At 35.2% G+C, this 7,871-nt stretch overlaps 1 non-coding gene across 1 annotated transcript; it reads right to left on the reverse strand.

Annotated features, from left to right (window-relative positions):
• Nucleotides 1–3,804: 3,804 nt before the first annotated feature.
• Nucleotides 3,805–3,880, reverse strand: TRNAD-GUC (transfer RNA aspartic acid (anticodon GUC)). The gene has a single exon. It is a non-coding gene; the product is annotated as a tRNA-Asp (tRNA).
• Between the last annotated feature and the right edge of the window lie 3,991 nt (nt 3,881–7,871).

The raw sequence follows: 7,871 nt of genomic DNA on the forward strand, positions 1-7,871 counted from the left end.
AAAATATTCCTTTCTAAATAGCTACAAGGTTTGACTTTCTATCCTAAGACCTTTCATTCGACTTTAATTCTAATTATGCATTACTTTAAGAAAAGAAAAGATCTAGATTTCTTTGCGAAAACTTCTCCCGTTCTCATACAAGCTGTGGTACATGTACTTACCTGAGCATTTCTTATCTCACACCTTAGACTCTAAAATTTCACAACAGTGTAAACAGAAGCATTGTTCTATATCTCTTAATCTGCAAAGTAGCAGACGCACTTCCAGTGTCATTATCTCATGCTTGTCATTCATGTTAACTATCAAGATTTCATTTACACTGAATGCAAAGAGAGTTTGGGGAAACACCTTTCAATTCCAAGACGATGATGCGTACTTCCTAAAGTTCTACTCATCCCATTTCCCTTTTTCAACACTGTGATCCTGAAGTTCATTTCTTGAATACTTAAAATATACATTGAATAATGACCTTTATTATTATTATTATTATTATTATTATTATTATTATTATTATTATTATTATTATTATTATTATTGGGAAACTATATAATTTTCTTACTTACTTACTGGCTTTCAAGGAACCCGGAGGTTCATTGCCGCCCTCACATAAGTCCGCCATTGGTCCCTATCCTGAGCAAGATTAATCCAGTCTCTATCATCATATTCCACCTCCCTCAAATCCATTTTAATATTAACTTCCCATCTACGTCTCGGCCTCCGTAAAGGTTTTTTTCCCTCCGGCCTCCCAACTAACACTCTGTATGCATTTCTGGAATCGCCCAAACGTGATACATGCCCTGCCCATCTCAAACGTCTGGATTTAATGTTCCTAATATTGTACCATAACAATGGAAGGAGTCCATAATTGTACCTATTTTTAAAAGAGGGGACAAAACCAACTGTGGTAACTTTCGAGGAATATCACTTTTGTTGACGTCGTACAAAATTTTGTCCAATATTCTTTGAGAAGAATAACTCCGTACGTAGATGAAATTATTGGGGATCATCAGTGCGGTTTTCGGCGTAATAGATCGACTATTGATCAAATTTTTTGTATTCGACAGATAATGGAGAAAAAATGGGGGTATAAGGGTACAGTACATCAGTTATTCATAGATTTCAAAAACTCATATGACTCGGTTAAGAGGGAAGTATTATATGATATTTTTATTGAATTTGGTATTCCCAAGAAACTAGTTCGATTAATTAAAATGTGTCTCAGTAAAACATACAGTTTCTATCTGATGCTTTTCCAATTCACTGCGGGCTAAAGCAGGGAGATGCACTATCGCCTTTACTTTTTAACTTCGCTCTAGAATATGCCATTAGGAAAGTTCAGGATAACAGGCAGGGTTTGGAATTGAACGGGTTACATCAGCTTCTTGTCTATGCTGATGACGTGAATATGTTAGGAGAAAATCCACAAACGATTAGGGAAAACACGGAAATTTTACTTGAAGCAAGTAAAGAGATAGGGTTGGAAGTAAATACCGAAAAGACAAAGTATATGATAATGTCTCGTGAACAGAATATTGTACGAAATGGAAATATAAAAATTGGAGATTTATTCTTCGAAGAGGTGGAAAAATTCAAATATCTTGGAGCAACAGTAACAAATATAAATGACACTCGGGAGGAAATTAAACGCAGAATAAATATGGGAAATGCGTGTTATTATTCGGTTGAGAAGCTTTTATCATCCAGTCTGCTGTCCAAAAATCTGAAAGTTAGAATTTATAAAACAGTTATATTACCGGTTCTTCTGTATGGTTGTGAAACTTGGACTCTCACACTGAGAGAGGAACATAGGTTAAGGGTGTTTGAGAATAAGGTGCTTAGGAAAATATTTGGGGCTAAGCGGGATGAAGTTACAGGAGAATGGAGAAAGTTACACAACGCAGAACTGCACGCATTGTATTCTTCACCTGACATAATTAGGAACTTAAAATCCAGACGTTTAAGATGGGCAGGGCATGTAGCACGTGTTAGCGAATCCAGAAATGCATATAGAGTATTAGTTGGGAGACCAGAGGGAAAAAGACCTTTAGGGAGGCCGAGACGTAGATGGGAGGATAATATTAAAAATGGATTTGAGGGAGGTGGGGTGTGATGATAGAGACTGGATTAATCTTGCACAGGATAGGGACCGATGGCGGGCTTATGTGAGGGCGGCAATGAACCTCCGGGTTCCTTAAAAGCCATATGTAAGTAAGTAAGTAATTATGTCAGGTGAAGAATACAATGCGTGCAGTTCTGTGTCGTGTAACGTTCTTCATTCTCCTGTAACTTCATCCCTCTTAGCCCCAAATATTTTCCTAAGCACCTTATTCTCAAACATCATTAACCTGTGTTCCTCTCTCAAAGTGAGAGTCCAAGTTTCACAACCATGAATAACAACCGGTAATATAACTGTTTTATAAATAATTCTAACTTTCAGATTTTTTGACAACAGACTGGATGATAAAAGCTTCTCAACCGAATAATAACAGGCATTTCCCGTATTTATTCTGCGTTTAATTTCCTGCCAAGTATCATTTATATTTGTTACTGTTGCTCCAAGATATTTGAACTTCTCCACCTCTTCAAAAGATAAATTTCCAATTTTTATATTTCCATTTCGTACAATATTCTCGTCACGAGACATAATCATATATTTCGTCTTTTCGGGTTTTCTTCCAAACCTATATCTTTACTTGCTTCCACTAAAATTTCCGTGTTTTCCCTAATCGTTTGTGGATTTTCTCCTATCATATTCACGTCATCCGCATAGACAAGCAGCTGATGTAACCCGCTCAATTCCAAACCCTCTCTAGACAATTTTATACTTCTAAAGAATTACAACAAGGTTGCAGTATTCACAATCAGACCTACCTTTTAAAATGTATTGAAATGTTGTTTTATGAAAATGGCAAGCAAATATATCATTAAGAAACATAATTACTATTTGCATCAATTATTACTTATCGTAAACGATCAAGCAGGCCTAATAATCTCTCAAGACAGCGAAGATTCTTCATACATGTTGAAAAATAATTTAAGAAAACGAAATTTGATGATTGAATGATAAATTTAATAAACAGAATATTTATCAATGAATATCGATGTTGGTGAAAAAGTTGAGATATAAAATGATGCTAAATTGAATATGGATACCGATAAAACGCAGTAATTAGGCCCCTGGTAGAGGGGCAGAGAAGGCCTGACGGCCTTATCTCTACCAGGTTAAATAAATAAATACTACTACTACATTCGAAATAAAAAAGAAACATAAAAGAAGAAAATAATTGAAATGCTAAATTTGGTACTATTGAGTTTTCAACAAAACAAGAAAGTTTCTCTATAACTCATAGTAGCCTACAAAGTAGTGTATAGTACTATATAGAGAAGAAAGGTGGACATAGACAAACAAGAAAAAAAATATTAATAACTGAGATATATTTTTGGGGAGAGTCTCTCGAAATTTAAGGAAGGATTAAGTTAGAAACACAAAACATATAAAAGTTTGGATGTTAAAATGTCTTAGAGGTGATGGAATAAAGAATATTAAAATGATATGGGCATGTGAAGAGGATTAAATTAAGTGATAGAACACCAAAGATGATGATAGAGTGGGAAGCAGAAAGCAACAAAATAGTAATAATAATAATAATAATAATAATAATAATAATAATAATAATAATAATAATAATAATAATAATAATAATAAATGTTAAACAGATTCTTAGTATAAGATACCGATACGCAAATCAAGATTTCAGGTATAACTTCCTGTGAAGTTGATTTGAATAATTTCGAGGGAAAAATTGTTCCGGATCCGGGTATCGAACCCGGGACCTTTGGTTTGACGTACCAACGCTCTACCACTGAGCTACCCGGGAACTCTAACCGACACCGATCCAATTTTTCCCTCTATATCCACAGACCTCAAAGTGGGCTGACAACCGTCAAGCAACCAACTTCGAGTGCACACTAACTCCGTGTGACTTAAATTGTGGTTTTCTGTTAACGAACAGTGACGTGTATTATGCAAATCAAGATTTCAGGTATAACTCCCTGTGAAGTTGATTTGAAGTATAGTGGGTGATGACAGATTAAGAACTGGAATATATGCAATCCGCCGTGACGTGAATACAGAATGATGTAATAAATAAATAAATAAATAAATAAATAAATAAATAAATAAATAAATAAATAAATAAATAAATAAATAAATAAATAAATAAATCAAATAAATAAATAAACTAATAAATACATAAATGAATAAGTAAGTAAATAAATAAATAAATAAAATTGAAGAGTTGGCGGGAAGAATGATGAGGATCCAAATAACAAACGTGGAGAAAAATGAATTTTGAACTCTAAAATACTCTGCTTTAATTCGTTTGCGTAATGTCATTTACTTTTAATTTTTTTAATGCACTTGGAGATTTTGTAATAATCATGTAAGCCTCTACTAGTTCTCAACATAATCCAACTAACTGAACTAAAAAACTAAAACTAACTAAAACTAACCAAAAAATTTCATTTTATGGACCCTCACCGTTCTTCCCGCCAACCCTTCAAAAATCAGCCAAAACCTCAGACAAAGGTAAAATGCATAGTGCCTTCTTTAATAGTATTTTGTTTTATGTCATTCATATCTGGGATAATATCAAGGCCTATAATGTTTCCAAAGTCCTCACATTGCAGGAGACCGTTCGAATCTTTACTGGCTGATTTTATGATGTATATTGTAAATCATTATTAAATTTTGAAAATATATTAACTGTAATTAATTTACTTGTATATAAGTACCATTGTCTCGTAAGAATTAAGAAAGTGGTTAAATATGGCGAAAAGCCAATAATTAAAAAAAAGTATTATCCTTTAAAATGCCGTTTGATATGTGAAAAATACATGACGAAAACTTAATTTTTTTAGTAGGTTATTTTACGACGCTTTATCAACATCTAGGTTATTTAGCGTCTGAATGAGATGAAGGTGATAATGCCGGTGAAATGAGTCCGGGGTCCAGCACCGAAAGATATCCAGCATTTGCTCATATTGGGTTGAGGGAAAACCCCGGAAAAAACCTCAACCAGGTAACTTGCCCCAACCGGGAATCGAACCCGGGCCACCTGGTTTCGCGGCCAGACGCGCTAGCCGTTACTCCACAGGTGTGGACTACACGTTTAATGACGTTGTCAACTGCACACCCACCTGCCTATTTATTTTAAGATTTATAGTTGCGAACAAGTAGTGTTCAGTGTCTACTAATGGCAAGGTAAATATAGAAATGGCAAGAGTTAATGTTGATTCCCTCCCTTTTCTCAACAACACTCCATCGCGGTCAATTACAACCTTCCTCCACGCGAAGGAAAGCGAGTTTGCGGGCGCAGGAATTTTCATTGTGTTCCTTATCTGCTTTCATCTCACGTGAGCGCCATGAAGTGATGCGGAGTGTTAATTCTGTTGAGGCAGGTCGGGTTGCAGAGTTAGAACTCTGCACACGTTCCTACATGTCGCAGTCGCGTTTATTGTCCTTTATATTCTACTGCACTTCATGTTCAGTTGTTCACCACTGCCGCATAATGCTTTATCTGTGATGTTTATTACTCATCAGAGGTGAGGTCGGAAGTGTGAAAGGCGTTCACTCTAAAATAAAGAACGTGGCCATAATATTAAACCTATATTTCGGTATTAAAATAAACTTGATGTTCAATGAATTCTCACATTCAAATCAAAGAAAGAAATATATCCCATAAACATATGGGCTATTCCATATGAAATCGATCAGTAAAAAACTTCGCATTTTTTATAGTCTAATTTTTTCCCTATTTATACAAGGTGCTGAGGACAGTGCATTTTCAAAAATATACTATCGAAAGTCAAACGGTTGAGCGACAAATTTAGCGTATTTTATAAAAACAAGCCTCTTTCAGCGCTCAGAACTCTGGAACCATTTACTGCAGAACATTGAATGAGAGCTCATTTTGAAGCTGACATTTGGTAGGTCATGTTAAGAAGTAATCCTTATTTTTATTGTATACAGAGAGACAGATAATCTCATTTTACTTACTTTTAGGCTTTTTACCAATTTGTAAAAATGTAAAAAAATATTGAGAAAAAAACCTTGCATTATTAAGAGGGATTCGGCATTGTTTGCTTAGTGGTACGGCAATAATTTTCGAGGGTATTAAATAGATTATTTTCGCACGCCTGGACTTGAACGGCGCAGTACCGCACGCACTGGCCGAGAGCTGAAGATAAGCGAGGGTTGGGCGTTATTTTACTCCTGTGTTTATGAAAACCTGTGATAAAGCTAGCACAGTCATGACTGCTAGACGACACATCTCGTGTTTGTCTCCTGGCCTTGCTTACTTCGGCTAGCTCCCGCCTCACAGTCAGCTGGTTAGTTCACGCGCGTACTATTTATTTTCTTTATTTGATACTTTCAGTATTTTCTTATCAACGTGCCATCAGTAAAAATATGTGTTTATTTTTAATTTCAATGCGGAATCTAACTATATATTTTTAAAATATTTCTTCCTTGGCAAAGGCGTCTTAATGAGGAAAAATCTAAATTTCTCCATTTCCATAAAAAGTAAGAAAATCTGTTTATATGTCAATATAAACTTTAATTTCTCAGCATCAAAATAAACCATGATTTTGATCATTCGTGAAAGGGTTTCGGAGCTACAACAGTTTATAGTTGCTAATTTTATGAAAATACGATAAATTTAAATATTTTTAATTTAAACACTATGAAGTTCTGATGTCTCAAACTTTGCACAAAGCATTGTATCACAGTTCTCTACGTACAAATATAATATATTTATTATATTTAGAAATTGTAAAGTCAATTTTCTCTATATTTCGGTCGATTTGAGATGGAATAGCTCATATGCAAATGGGGATCCTAAAGACAATTGTTGTGGATTGGAAAGAGAGAAGGCTGATCAGTAATCTTTATATATGAAACGAGTCAGTCAGGATAGGAGAAGAAATGTCAGAAGGAAGTGAAATAGAAGTACGTCAAGGAGGATTTAGTGAAGAACTGTTTTCAGAACATGGGAGGAATTATAGTAGAAGGAAGAAGATTAAAGTGCATAAGATTTGCTGCTCGTATGGGGCTATTGGCATAGGTTACCGAAACTACAGCTAAATGAGAGCTGTGAGCATTAAGGAATGAAAATAAATGCAAATAAGACGAAGACCTGGTCATATGAAGAAAAGTAAAAAAAGATAAACTTGCGAATTGTAAATGAGGCAGTAGAGCAAGTGTACAGCTTCGAATACTTGGTGTGTAGGCCTACTATAATCAGTAACATGAGCTGCTGCCAGGAAGTCAAAAGGAGGATAGCAATGGCAAAGGAAGCTTTTAACAGAAAAAGGAAACATTTTCTGTGGACCTCTGAAAAAAGAATTGAGGAATAAACTAGTCAAGTCTTTGTGTGGAGTTTCGCATTTTGTGGGGCAGAAACATGAAAGCACTTCAAATGTGGATATGGGGAAGAATGCAGAGTGTGAAATGGATAGACAGAATAAGAAACGAAGCTGTGTTGGAAAGAGTGGATGAAAAAATAATTGAGGAATAAACTAGTTAAGTGCTTTGTGTGAAGTTTCGCACTTTATGGGGCAGAAACATGAAAGCACTTCAAATGTCGACATGGGGAAGAATACAGAGTGTGAAATGGATAGACAGAATAAGAAACGAAGCTGTGTTGGAAAGAGCGGATGAAAAAAGAATTGAGGAATAAACTAGTTAAGTGCTTTGTGTGGAGTTTCGCATTTTATGGGGCAGAAACATGAAAGCACTTCAAATGTGGACATGGGGAAGAATACAGAGTGTGAAATGGATAGACAGAATAAGAAACGAAGCTGTGTTGGAA

The sequence above is a fragment of the Periplaneta americana genome, chromosome 1, assembly GCF_040183065.1.
Source record: "Periplaneta americana isolate PAMFEO1 chromosome 1, P.americana_PAMFEO1_priV1, whole genome shotgun sequence".
In the NCBI taxonomy this organism is placed as follows: Eukaryota; Metazoa; Arthropoda; class Insecta; order Blattodea; family Blattidae; genus Periplaneta; species Periplaneta americana.